This window comes from Pundamilia nyererei, unplaced genomic scaffold (assembly GCF_000239375.1).
Source record: "Pundamilia nyererei isolate P.nyererei 1_Seehausen unplaced genomic scaffold, PunNye1.0 scaffold00146, whole genome shotgun sequence".
NCBI lineage: Eukaryota > Metazoa > Chordata > Actinopteri > Cichliformes > Cichlidae > Pundamilia > Pundamilia nyererei.
Window position 1 is genome coordinate 910,355 of NW_005187547.1, and position 13,903 is coordinate 924,257.

Sequence of the window (13,903 nt, forward strand, 5' to 3'; positions counted from 1 at the left end):
TTTTTTGTCTGACACCTGACAACTTTTTTTCTGATACCTGACAATTTTTTTTTTTGACAACTGACACCTGACAATTTTTTGTCTGATACCTGACGATGTCCTAAAATGTACACCGTACCCCGGCCCTTTGATTAAATTTAACTACAGTGCTTTCGATGTCAGGTTGCAAGACATTTTAAAATTAGCTGTGCCTCTTAGTCACACGGTACTTCGTAAAACTGTATTTAAAATAATATGGTGCCTAGAAATTGAATGAGCTACAAAAACCTGTGACGCTACATTATTTCTGTCTGCCCATCCTTCTACTCCTAAACTGTATATGTCTTGTGTTTATGTGTAAACACTCGCTTGAAAAAGAGACGTCGATATCAGTGAGCCAAACTGTTTAAACGCATGCTTTAATAATAACCTTAATAAGCTGTTATAGATGCAGCAATACTTTTTGCTAATTGGAACAGCTTCATTGTTTGACCACCGCATTTCATCATGATGACCCTGATGACCACCACAAGCACACATCGGTCAAACAGTAACGTTGTTCTACATTTTAACTTCTTCAGTCTTTATCCTCTTCCCTGTACACCTTTTTTTCTTCACCCTTCATTAGAGGGAAGCCGAGTTCTTAGTTTCCTAATGGGTAAAAGGAAGCCTTGTTTTATACCTCAGGACACACACCAAAAAATATATCTGGATAATGTTGATGGTAATGAAGTGGGGCAGGCTATTACTGAAAGCCACTGGTTTTCAAAAAAACGTAAAGCTACATGCTTCACGATACCCTTCTTATGCTCACTCGTGGCCCTACATATGTCAGGGCATTTGTACATGGCAGCAGACATCATGTCAAGAATTGTTCCAAACCTGCGACAGTGGATATCTGGGATCACAATATTAGACTGATTCACTTCCAGAGTTATACAGTTGAGAGTCTGCCTCTGGAATGCAATGCTCTGTCACACCCATGGCCCTATAATTTGTTCTATGCCGTTTCTTCCTGATTGTCTTCCAGCTACTCTTCTATCAGACTGATGTGTAGGAGCAGGGGTTGATTTTCCAGTGGAGATAAAGTCTTGATCTAACAGAGAATCTCTGATTAATTGTAGCCTTGGTTTTAGTCCCTTTAGAAATCTTTAACTATCAGTGATTCCACACTAGCAGGGCTGCTTCTAAAGGTAAATTGTAGGATGTAGACTGGTATGTCTTAAATAAATATCTTAATTTGACAACAACATGACATTTATAAAGAGCGGAGCAAAGTGATAGTCATTTAAGAACCAAGATTTCACATGTTCTGTGTGTTTTCTGAGAAGTGCATGCCAATAAAGTATGCAAAGTGGGATTTAGGTGTGCGTGGTTAAAAGTACATAAATAGGTTTAAAATGGTGTTAAAACCGTGTGACATTTTGTGCAAGGGTGTGATTATGCAGGTATGATAATGATGCTTTTGAGCATTGTTAGTGTCTGACGCTTGCTTGGTTTGTTTAACTAATTAAATAATTAATCATTTCATTACCTATTCATTTATTTGTTCGTATATTTACCCGCTTCATCAGTCACTCATTGAATCACGTAATGTGTTACAAAGCCTTGAATATCACCATATGTTAATTATATTTTTCGGTCAGGTGACAGTTCACAGCTATGAAACATTAGTATTATTTTTGTTACACTATTATTATTCATAACTCCTGCTGCATTTGGCTATTTTTTCATCGAGGCAAGTGTCTGTCTGACAAAGAGTCCCATCTGCAGACAGAGATTAACATTTCTAAATTTTACTAAGTACTTTTAATGGCCCTTAAGTACAAAATGGACCTCATTATGTTTGAGTAAAGGGTCATGCATACATTACTTATCTGGTATCTTTTATTCGAAAAGAGTGGCTTTAATACAAAAGCTGCTCTTCAACAAATATTCAAACATGCGCCACTACACGGTCAAGCAGATGGATCGGTGAGCAGTTCAAGCGACTAAGTTATGAAGCAAATAAGAAAGTGATTGACAACTGCAGAGTCTCTGATATACGAAGGGAATCCCAAAAGCAAGGTCTTCGTTAGAAAATCACTCTGTTTACTTTCTATAATATCTACATGATTTTTAAGGCTGAAGAATTATTTTCTTTTCTACATAATCACCATTTCGGTCGAAGCATTTTTGTAGATGCTGTGGCGGTTTTAGAATGCCCATGTCATACCAGCTTGCTGCCATGTCCTTCAGTAAGCATTGAACGTCATCTTTGACCTCTTCGTCGGAGCAGAATCGCCTTCCGGACAAACATTTTTGACATCTATGCATGAGTGTCCATACACTTCTGTCAAGTGGCGATGAATTTCAACTGGTTTAACACCTTTGGCATTCTCAAATAACTGCGCGAACTTTGCACTTGGTGGTAGCGTTCAACGGGAGCTCCATTTTCAAGGGCTGCCGAGCCAAGATTGAGCATCCCAGCGAAGCCATGCATGCTTGTTTGGAGGAAGCACCCATCACAACAGTGTGGCCAGCAGCCATACGAACAGTTTCTCTACGTCGCCACTGCTTTGGAGACCTTACTTTTGGGATTGCCCTCATATTCAGTTTGTATATATTCGGGCACTTTAAAAAAACTGACAAATTTATGCAGGGGTTTAATGAAAATAGAACATAAACTTAGCATAACAAAGCAGGTTTCTACTAACTGCAGTTGTGTATTGCACCTCAAGGAGAAAAAAAAGTTGTTGTGCTTGGATATAGTGTACATGGTTGCTCCTTCTTCCTGTCTGTGCGCTCAATGAAAAAAAAATGCAGTGTTTTCTTTTTCATTCTGATGTGCACTGATGTGCGTGCTGAGATCAGTGTATAGAAATGCACAACATATACTCACATCCACATGCGCGCACACAGTACTGCCAGGCCTGGTTTCCTCTGTGAAGTTTCGAAATGTGTTTTTCATCATGGTAACAAGAATACGTACAGGCCGTAGCAGCAGTTACTGTATGAGTTTGCCCACAGAATTGGTATTTTTAGCTATTGAAACATCATATTTTCCAAATATATTATATCTAAAAGTTAATACAAGTAATTTTCTTCTTTCTTCTGAGCATCACGGGGCTGTTTCGTTTTAATGTGGTCTTGGCTGTAATGTTTTAGTCTATTCTGTTGCCTTGTAAAGCAAAATGCAACAATGTAGTCTTGGTCACGCATAGATTCAGCCTAACTTTAACACTGTTATCTTTTCTACCAGAATATGTGTGATTCTAAAAGCTGCACATCTTTCTTTTCTCTGTTCTCTTCTGCTAAATTTGATCTGATCTCATTGTCTTTTCAAGCCCATCCCTTCTTTAAGTTCAGTTCTAGTTTTCTTTCATATGATTTGCTTTTCTCTTTGATGGCTCTGCTGTGTTGATCGTTTCTGTTCTGTTCTGTTACTTTCTGTTACTTTCCTGTTATTTGCTACATTTTTAGTATCTCTGCATCAGGTGCAATGAGTGACAGTTATTGGTCTGGTGTCAGTGGTTCAGGCTTAGGCGTTACCTCTGTTTAAGGCTGATCTCATTTCCTGCACACTTCCTCTGTGGGGTTAACGGCTGGCAGACTTGTGCACATCCTGGCTGAGGTACATAAGAGGGAAAAAAACAGTCATGGCAGCTAACAAGTGGAAAAAGATACATTCCAGCAATTAATTGGACATTGCAGTCATAATATACTATTACACACTTAATTGTCTCTTACAATTATTTAAGCCTGAAAATATGTACTGGTGACATTTTTTTAATTAATTAATAAATTGCAATTACGTAGTGAGAGGTATTGACCAACAAAACATAAAACTTCAATAAAATCATTCCGGTTTTGGAATAAATTCATGTGATAGGGTAAATATAGCTGTTGCCCTACTTATTTTATTTGATAATTATTTGATGTCAAGCATGTAATTTAAACATTAGTGAGTTTTGTCCTCAAATAGTTTCATTCTTGGCCTGAAACTGTGAAACAAGGACAGCAATTCAACTGACACCTTGCGTGCAGTTAAACATGCGTGCTTGTACGTGTGTTCATCTGATAAGTCGGCTGTGTTTCTCGGCTCTTTACCAAATTAAATTAAAGTTTAAAGCACAGCTCGTGTTTCAAATACCAGTTTGCATGAATGAGGACACAGATGAAAGCTAACTTAAATTATGTCCATAACTTCCTAAGTATCTAATGAATTTATTTTAGTTTTTCTTAAATAGATACTGTGTAACACTACTGAATATTCAATGAGGTATCGTTCAATGGTACAGTGTAATATACCATTTGGACCGTAATGATAGTCCCAAAGTCTTTGTTTTTCCTGTCTGGCAGACAGACTAGGGGCCTTGAGCAGAAGAAGAGGAAGTGCGATAAACTGTAGGTGGAAAATATGGTGGGTGAACAAGTGAGGCGGGGGGTCGCATGTGACGAGGGAAGCTGGTGTTAGTAACCGCATGCAAAGATAGAAGGAGAAAGATAGGCCGGCCTCGAAGTTCGTCCCTAAGCGAACCCTGCTCTGGTATTTCACATGCTCTATGCTGGCTGAAAATGGACATTCTTATATAAAAAACACTTTTTTTCTACTCTTTAGCCATGGCAGTGGAGTTATGGGACAGGATGATGTAGCTAAAGAACCTCTAAAGAACTTCTGGATGGATTGACATAAAATTGTGCGTTGAGTTGCCATGGCGCTGCGCTGAGTAGGAGCCTGCTGCAGCATTTTATAGTATAGGGATTTTTGACTTCATATTTGGTACTGCGATATGAACTTGTTGTTTTTATATTGGCCCTATGAGGATAAAGAACTGGTCAATAAGCATATTGTAAAAGCAAGCCTACGCCTAGGTTTCCCTACCCTATGAGTTAAAAGTCACCTCCGATCAAACTCAAATCAAATTACAGACGTGAGATATTTTTCATCTAAAGTCACCACCATCATTATCGCAGCATACTGAACGAGCTGCTGAACTCTAAACTATTTAAAGAGCTTTAAGATGCAGATGTGGAAGGAAAAATAATTACCTCTCTTCTCTCTTTTCTCTCTGAAAGCAGAGGAAGAGGCACTTGGTTCTGTACCTCTGAGCATTCCCAGACTGCTGGTATTCTCATATGAAAAGGAAAGCTTCATATTTTCACAAGTCTCCTGAGTGATCATTAAAGTTCTTTATGTTATTTTAGATTTTTTTCTCAAAACAATGCAATATTCATTGATAATCTATGTTGTGACGATGAAAGTGGAAGTCTTTAGATGTTTTGCAGTGCTGGACATACTTCTCCAGAGTTTTACATATTGTATGAATAGATGTTCTTAATGTAGTATTTGTTCCCTTGTGGTTAAATTGTAAAAACTACTTCTTGAGAGTTAAAATGCACATATATAGAGAGTATATATGTGAATACACTGTTGGAACTTTTCCTAGATACACTGTTCAACAAAGAATTTGCAATGTAAAGATATAAAGAGGGAATTTTGTCACCTTTCACCCGTGTGTTTGTGTGCATGTGGATTGTCACTTGCCGAGTGCATGTTATTACATGTGAGTCGCTCCCTTTGAAACTACTTTCTCTTCAGATCAGTGTAAGGGCAGACAAACACACATGTGCACACACGCACAAAAACACAGGCGTGCGCACAGAAACAATAGTGACTTTCATCCCAGTAAGTGACTCGACATCAACGGGCTTTTAGCGTGTTTTACCAGACTAGCACAGGTTAGTGGCTATGATTGTTGTGACATCCACCACTTCTGAATGTTTCACATAAAATCCACAGTGATGTTCCTATAGCATACAGGAAATGCCACACTGAGGCCCTTTTCCCTTTTAATTACAGGCCCTTGTGCAGACATATTGTTTTTTTTTAAAAAACAGATTTACAAAAAAGCATTTAAAAAGTGCTTTCATTGTTTTTTTTCTTTATTTCCATACAACATATTAATAACACAAAAACAGATTGTTATCAAACTTTATTTTGCAGTCGGAGATACAATGAGCTGCGAAATGTAACTCTTACAGATGTGATTGCATATTCCCAGCTTCTAACTCGAACCGCTACATGATACCCGTATTTTTAAAATCAAATTCTAGCAGTTTAAGGCGATGACGAACAGCTATATATGAGGACTTTTAGTGATGCAAATGCTCAAAATGTTTCACAAAAGTTAATATTTATCACTGGCTGCTTTCATTCTTGTTTTTTCCATCGTGCTGTCCTTTTTAACCTCACCCGTCTTCTTCAGTTTCCTGTAAGCTTCTGTGTAGATCTGCACTGTGCAAACACATACATAAGAAACAGATATAAGAATTTTTAATTTTAGTGCATTTAGTCTTTATGGATAAAAGTTTCAATTAATCCAAAAGGGTAAAAGAAGGCAAATATCTTCTTCTTCTCTCCCTTTAGTGGTTGCCACTTTCTCACCACTGAAAATCTTAGGAATACAATTCTGCTGCCGCCTCCTGTTTTCTCAGTGACACGGTCTCCAAATCATACATCATAGCAAGTCTCACTAATATCTTGTAAACCTTCCCTTTCACTCTGGCTGCTGTCTTTCTGTCACAAATCACAGCAAACACTCGTCTCCACCCACCCCACCCTGCCTCCACTCTCTTATTCACCTCTCTTGTGCACTGCTTGTTCTCTGGAATGGTGAACCCCTAGTGTATAAACAACCTTACCTTCACTATCTCTTTCTCTCCTTGCATCTTCACCTTTCCACCTGTCTCCCTCTCACTGTGACACATGAAATGTTGCGCTTGTACTCCTGTTCTTCCTCTTCTCACTGGTGAAAACCTCCACCTCTCCCAGCTCTCTTTCACCTGTTACCTAATCTCACTACACATCACAATTCTTACCGATGATCTGCATGTTTGCGACTCTTCAGACAAGAGGAGGTATGTTTGTGGCCCCCATGTGGCTGGGTTTTAACAAAGCAGAAATATGATGGGTAAAAACAACAGTTGCTATCTTTCGTTGAAATATTTTGGTTACCTTGAGTAACAGGTATTGCATCAAATCACCACAGATGCTTAACATTGCCCCTTTAGCAACAGAATTCTTATAACAGGACTACCACATAGCACATACGTTTATAGTACATACTACTATGATGAGATATTTGTTTGAAACTGCTGGAATATCAAGTTAATTTTTAACCTCCTAAGACCCAAACTCTTCCACGGCATGCATTTTTAATTTCTCTTTGATAGTTGGGCATATTGGGGCCCGATTAACGTAAATACAAAGAATTACCAGATCTTTTTTTTTTTACCTTATTTTTGTTTTTAAGAAAAATAAGAGCCACATATGAGGATATTCGTTTAAAAATTTGTAGAGCAAAATAGAGTATATTATGGTCTAAATAACCCAAAATGTGATGTCCACATATGTGGATGGCAGGTCCTAGGAGGTTAAAGGATCCAAACTACCTTTGTGATAACATTCATTGCAGCTCAGATTTGGGCCCCAACAGTGCAACATGCTCTTTCTAAATTTCATAGGTTGCCTTGCTTTCTGCCCTTATCTTTTACCACTAGCTGTCCAAAAAAAAAAAAAAATCCCAAACTGTCACTGTCCTTACCACGCTGTACTGTTACTGGTTGGAAAAAAGCACCAACCACAGGGCCTGCTTTTCTTATGAAGGATCTGCACCGTAGGGTATCTATGCCCAACTGGCGTTGTCGTCACTGAATCAATATTTGGCGCACAGGGGCTGTGACTATTATCTACAGACAAGAATTCAAAAAGAAAGACGCTGGCATTTGAAATTCTGGGAAAGTTATTGTAGGATCATTACTAAGCATACTGGAAAGTGTAAGCTATAGCCTGAAACAAGTCAGAGTTTCGATGTGAAATGAAAAGAGCCTCGTGAATCACTACTCTTTAATACTATGTCATTAAAAAAAAAGAAAAAAAAGAACTGACATATAAATCACTAGATGTCTGTATTATTCCCAGGGGGCATGTATGCTGTGCACAGTCAGGCTGCTTTTCCCCCCAACATGCCAGTCTGGCAGACTTCACATCTGGATCACTGTTATTATCACAGTCATAACATTCAACAGGGCATGGTATTCCAGGCACAATTATACAACTTCCAAAACTGGAAATCAATTTTGGAAATTAAGTTTATGGGTTGTCTATAAGTGCAACATATTTTTAGGCCTAAGAATATGCGATTAACAGACAACAGCACTCAGCATGTCTGTACCACATGTAAAAAGTTGAAATATACCATAAGTATACCTAAACGCAAAGGATGAGTAGCTTAGATATATAGTTACAGTACTGACTCCCATAAGATTCACTATGCAAGTGTAGTATAAGATAAGAATTTATACTGATAATAGGGGAATTAAGTGCTATCTTCTTAACTGTAGCCACATGGGAATATATTGTGAAAAAAAATAAAGACAGCTATTATGGATTTATCCTACAACATTAATTAGACAAAATTAACTCCAGAATGGATCTCTTATACGCCAGACAGTCAGACAGTCCAACTACTATATATTACTGTGTGTCATCTAGCAGTGAACACTTTAGCTGTGATTCACCATGACATATCTAAACAGCCACTCTGTCTCTTCTACGCACATACACACACAGACACACAACTACAAAGAACAGTTGTGCTAGCATGTATTCCTGCACAGTTCTTAAAATGGAACAACTGTTCACACTTCATTGCAGTAGCCTCAGCTTATCAAACGCATAATCACCGTCTTTATCTGAGCTACTGATGTGTCACAACAACACAATGGAAGAAATGTTACCATCCAGCATATGAATGTCTGGTCATCTCTGTACAGTGTTTGTACTGTCATCATCATCATCATCTTCTTGGCCATGCAAGACCAACAGCAGCCTTAAACGCTCTGTTTCTTACTCACATCATTGGTCTAAACAATTAAAATCAGCCAACGCAACAGTCAATTCAAGTCATACAAAGGTGATGTTGAAAGGCGAGTAAATGAAGGGTTGTGAAGAAAAAAACCCACATTGTGATAAAAGGAAAAGAGTAAACGACAAAGAAAGAATCAAATAAAATAACATCCCAATCCTGATCCTGCCTTATTCCCTGGCTCACTTCCTCTCTTGTTCTGCTCTTTCATTTTCAACTCATTTTGCTGGCTCACTTCTTCCTCCAACACCCCCTCCATTCTTTCTGTCACTCTCTCCCTCCATGAGCAGACAGGCAGAGACAGGGAGACTGTTGTTGTGCTTGCAGTCTGACACTATCAGCTCATAAATCCCTGTCAGCAGCTTGTATGCCTCCTCTCCTCTCTCCCTCCCCGTCTCTTATCCTCCCTCCCTTCACTGGTGGAGAAACAGAAGAACCCAGTGACCTGCCAGTGAAGGTTTGACTGGCACAACCACACACACATTTAGAGAAATATATATATAGAGCATATACAGTATATACAGATATATAGATAGTCAGACAGACAAGCAGACAGACAGACATCTCTGATTCTCATGCCTCCCCTCGACTGTCTCTCTTTTGCTAGGTTCCTTCCTCCCTGTCTTTCTTTCCCTCAGGCAATGTTTGCCGGCAGACAGTCGTCACTGACAGGAGCTTCCTGTGGTTAGGGGTAAACACCTGGGTAATGAGGCCATGCTGCACAACAACCCCAAAAAAAGCAAAACAGATTCACAGACCTCACTCACTCTGCCGAGTACTGTAGACTCACAATCGGGTCACGCAGCCACACAGGGTCACACGCGCAGTCACACATGCAAATAAATCTCACGGGAAAACAAGCACAGACATGAACACATTTAAGCACATACACAACCGCACATGCACATAACTGGTTCAGACTGAAAAACAAGAATCTAGACGGAGTGGACATGGATTCAAGAAGGTTCTACTTCTGTGCCGTCACTAGTGATTTGTTCCTCAAATGCAGAAACAAATCCTTGTCTAAGTCATGTCAGCGAAACACTCAGTCAGGATTTTTGACATACTGCAAATGCTCAAACTGAGTGTGAAAGGTGAGTGCTGCTGCAGGGAAGAACAGAGCTGCCTGTCTCGACTGCAAAGTCACAAAAGGACTTTTCCACTACAGGCAAGTTATTGGCCCACACCTGAACCTGTGCCAGCTGTCCAAAGTGCTGCCTTTGTCACTCCAGCATTCTTGCAGCCTACAGGAGATGGTACAAGCTGAAGTTTGGTGGGTGGTCACAGGACTGCGCCGATTTTTTTTGTGTGTCTGTGTGTGTCTGCTTTCGTGTGACGAACAGACACATCATCACCACTCAAATATAAGTGCCTATCTGTCTAACTGTGAGTTGACTGTAGGGGGAGCAGTAATACATCGTATTTCTGCAAGTTTGTGTCTTGCTTGCTCAGCAAGGGTCAGATAAATTGCTGGTATTTTTTATTACTGACAGATTCTGTTGTTCATGGAGTTCTAGTGGGAAAAAACAGCTCTTTGTCACTAGTTTTTGATGAACCTTGAAAAGAAGGATTCAGTGACCCACCTCTTACACTTTTTCACATATCATATAAGACTAGATAAATAAGTGTGGAAGAGCTGCAACAGAGGAAATTACATTTATAAGTATGACAAATGTCCCTGTTCAACATGGGCCATAAGCAAAGACACAAGGACACATCTCTCCAGATTACAACTATTCTCGGAGAATACTGAGCCACTTCATGTATATTTAAAAAAGCTTTGATTTACAGACGTACATTTAAATGCATCCTGGATGGGAAACACAAAAACCCATCACGTGACTGGGTTGGGCAGCAAGCACAGTATATTTGTTTTTCCCCATTCCTCAAATTTTCACTCTTCTTATGAAAAAAAAATGAAGATGCACTCATATTCAAAGCTCTGAGGCAAAATAGACAATTTCCCTATCAGCTGTAACCAATACTTCATTTTCATGCCACTCTTGCTTTTTACATTGTGCTTTTATCCAAATTGATTTTGTCACAACAGAATTACATCTTACTGCTCCACTCCTTCAAAATATTGTGCAAGTATCAAAGCCTCAAGAATCTTCCATGTCAAAAGCACTAGAGTGCAAATGATTCACTCAGCAATCATGTTAATCTGTTATCTCTGGACAACAAGGCGCAGCCTGCATCGCATGTCTCATAGAAGTAACAGGGAAGCTTGTGGTGAATCATCAGTCCTACCAGACCCGCACGGTCTTAAGGGTTGCTTTAGTTTTGAGGAGGATTTTTTTTCTTCTTCTTTAATGGTCTTCATGCAAGCTATTTTAGATATGGTTCAACTGAGCAAAAACACCATGTGTATTGTATGGTAGTATCTGGGTTTGCATATGTCTGTACGCGCACGCTTGTGTGGCCCGCATGTCTTTGTGTGCAAAGGAAATGGCTGACAGTGAAAAATGTGACCAATTCTAATTTTAATTGCCGCGTGAAAAAACAGCCTCTGCATTTGTGGGTTCTGTCCAGACGAACAGAGGAGAAGGGGTTTAAGCATGAAAGCGTATTCCTTATCACAATTAAAAAGTGTTTTAACATACCGGCATCCCTTTGAAGTTAGATTAGCAGCAATATTGGAAAGATCAGCCCCAGTCTTAAACAATGGAAATTGAATAGGGGAAAAGAAATGACTTAACAGAGCCAAAGGTAAAGTTTTCCTTTTGTTGTTCATCTTTTTTCCCCCCTTGAATTTGGCCTCATACAATTTTCTGATAGATTCTCTTGTGCAGAGCGACTCTTTTTTTTTAGTATTATTATTATTTCTTTTTTAACATAAAATTGCTTCATGTCCAACCTAGGGAATGGATTGAGGGGACTACGGCAGAAAAGAAGAAAACTTAATTTGACAGCGCAATTTGAATTGGAGATCCTTCTTAGAGGATTTGAAGCCTGGAGTGACAGACGAAATTGTACATAGGCACAGCTAAGAACTGTAATCACAATAAGCCCATATAAGCGTCTTGATTGTAAGGGTCTGAAGCCACACGGTGGCTGTCTTGTGGAGCAGCAATCTACATGCAGAAGCGCACAGTGGAAGACACACACATCCACATGCAAATACACAACAACAGCTATGGACTTACAAGTCAAAATTCCCATCAATACAAGAAAAAGCCACTCCTTACATAAAGACATGGAAACCCATGGGAAGACACAAGGGCTGGAACTGAGAACAGTGTAATTAGAGAGAAAGAAAGATAGGTTAACCCCAGGCACAGAGGCAGAAAGGGAGAGAGAGGGGAGGAGAGGTGACAAGGTTGAGAAAAGTCCCATGTTAACCTGGAAGAAAGAAAACAGGAACAAACGGGGCAAAGAGGAGCAAACAGCTGCTAAGGATTTACATGCCGTAAATTATTTATGCAATCAGCTGTAGGAGCACAGAAACAGAGAGAGAGAGAGGGAGGCAACAGAAAAAATAATCAGGGTTGCAGAAAAGAGAACAGGGGGTGAAAACTGAGAGACGTAGACACGTCTTTGCCGTAAGTTACAACAAAGAGAAAATGCTACACTTACCCTCACACTCCTGTCTAGACACAGCAATCTTTCCCACTGAGCCTCACTCTGACACACCTGAAACAAACAGTAACACTGTTTACCTACACATGTTACTCTCCAGTTACACGCAAAGCTTCAGATGTCTGCTTCCAGGCTATGAATGACAATGCGGCGTGCTACACGAGATGATTTTACGTCATCTCTGAGACGGTTCTCTGTGAGTTTGAAGTCTAAACGCCAAACCTTTATTCATCTTTCTGAAGATTTCTTTACATGTCTCCTAATGCATGTGAGTGCCTATGATCTATATCACAAGCCAAACAACCCATGAAACAAACTTACTGTGCCTCTACTGAACTGTGCATTATTAAATTCAACCTACAGCAGGTTCAGTTCAATTCAATTTTATTTATGTATTTTTTAAATTTGCTGTATGTTCCTACTGCAGGTGCTAATGATTCACTGTTACTGTGCTGCCGTGTATGTTTAACATTATTTACACACTGACAGCACTTCAATACGAACATCTGCTCCGCATTTACATAAAACACTGTAGTTAGCTTCCAGTCTTGACATTTTTTACACAGTATATATATTTAGCTTAAATTACAGCAGCTAAACAGCAGCTAAACACTGTAGCTTATACAGTCCTTAAATATTCTGGTTAAAAACAGCCTTGTAGGCTGTATTCTGAGTATTATTGTGTGAGAATAATAATACAGTGTGTAAAACCCAATAGCAAAAGTATGAAGAGAAACATACATCAAAATTAATTTCAAGAGCCTCTTAACTTTCTGCAGGACTCAGAATGAAATATTTACTAAAAGAAACTGAAAAGGACAAACTGTATATATTTACTTTTTTTTTTTGCAGTGATTTAGTAATTTAATGACACTGTCAGTCTTAAACTACAGCACTGCCTATTAAATTCTACCATAAACTATGGCACATAGAGTACATCTGAAATACCACATAAAACTAACAGCATCACTGCACCCATTGCACTCGCTCTGTGCTCACTCGTACACTGTGACGCCCAGGAGCTTTTTGAGAAGATGCTGATCCACAAATTCCCATGGGTTTGGTGGAGTGGACCGGAGCCAGTGGAAATTGCAAACAAACACTGGGGCTGCTGTGTCTGATGTGAGCAAAAACAACCTCAAAGACCTCATTCACACATCACATCTGTGCGTGTGCGATTGTGCATGTGTTGGGAAGTTCATGAAGAAAAGTGGGAAAAAATGGGAGCAACTGTGCGTGTATCTGTGTGTGTGTGTGTGCGTGCGCGTGTGTGTTTATGAATCTGAGGACTTGAAGGCTGTTCAAAGGCATTACAGCATTAAATTTATGAAGGCATTCACAGTAACACTGGCAATAAAATAGATCTCAGCTCCTAGCAAAAGTTCATATTAGGTCTTACTGTGGCAGGAGAGAGTGGGAAGGAGGAAGAGCGCGCG

General features: G+C 39.4%; 1 long non-coding RNA gene across 1 annotated transcript in view; it reads right to left on the reverse strand.

The window, feature by feature from the left end:
* Positions 1-6,168: 6,168 nt before the first annotated feature.
* LOC102203192 (uncharacterized) overlaps positions 6,169-13,903 on the reverse strand; it is a 115,198-nt gene continuing 107,463 nt past the window's right edge. The window contains exons 4-5 of the long non-coding RNA XR_312029.1: positions 12,465-12,521; positions 6,169-6,256 (exon numbers count right to left, since the gene is read on the reverse strand). This is a non-coding gene — a long non-coding RNA (uncharacterized LOC102203192). The remainder of the gene's footprint in view (positions 6,257-12,464; positions 12,522-13,903) is intronic.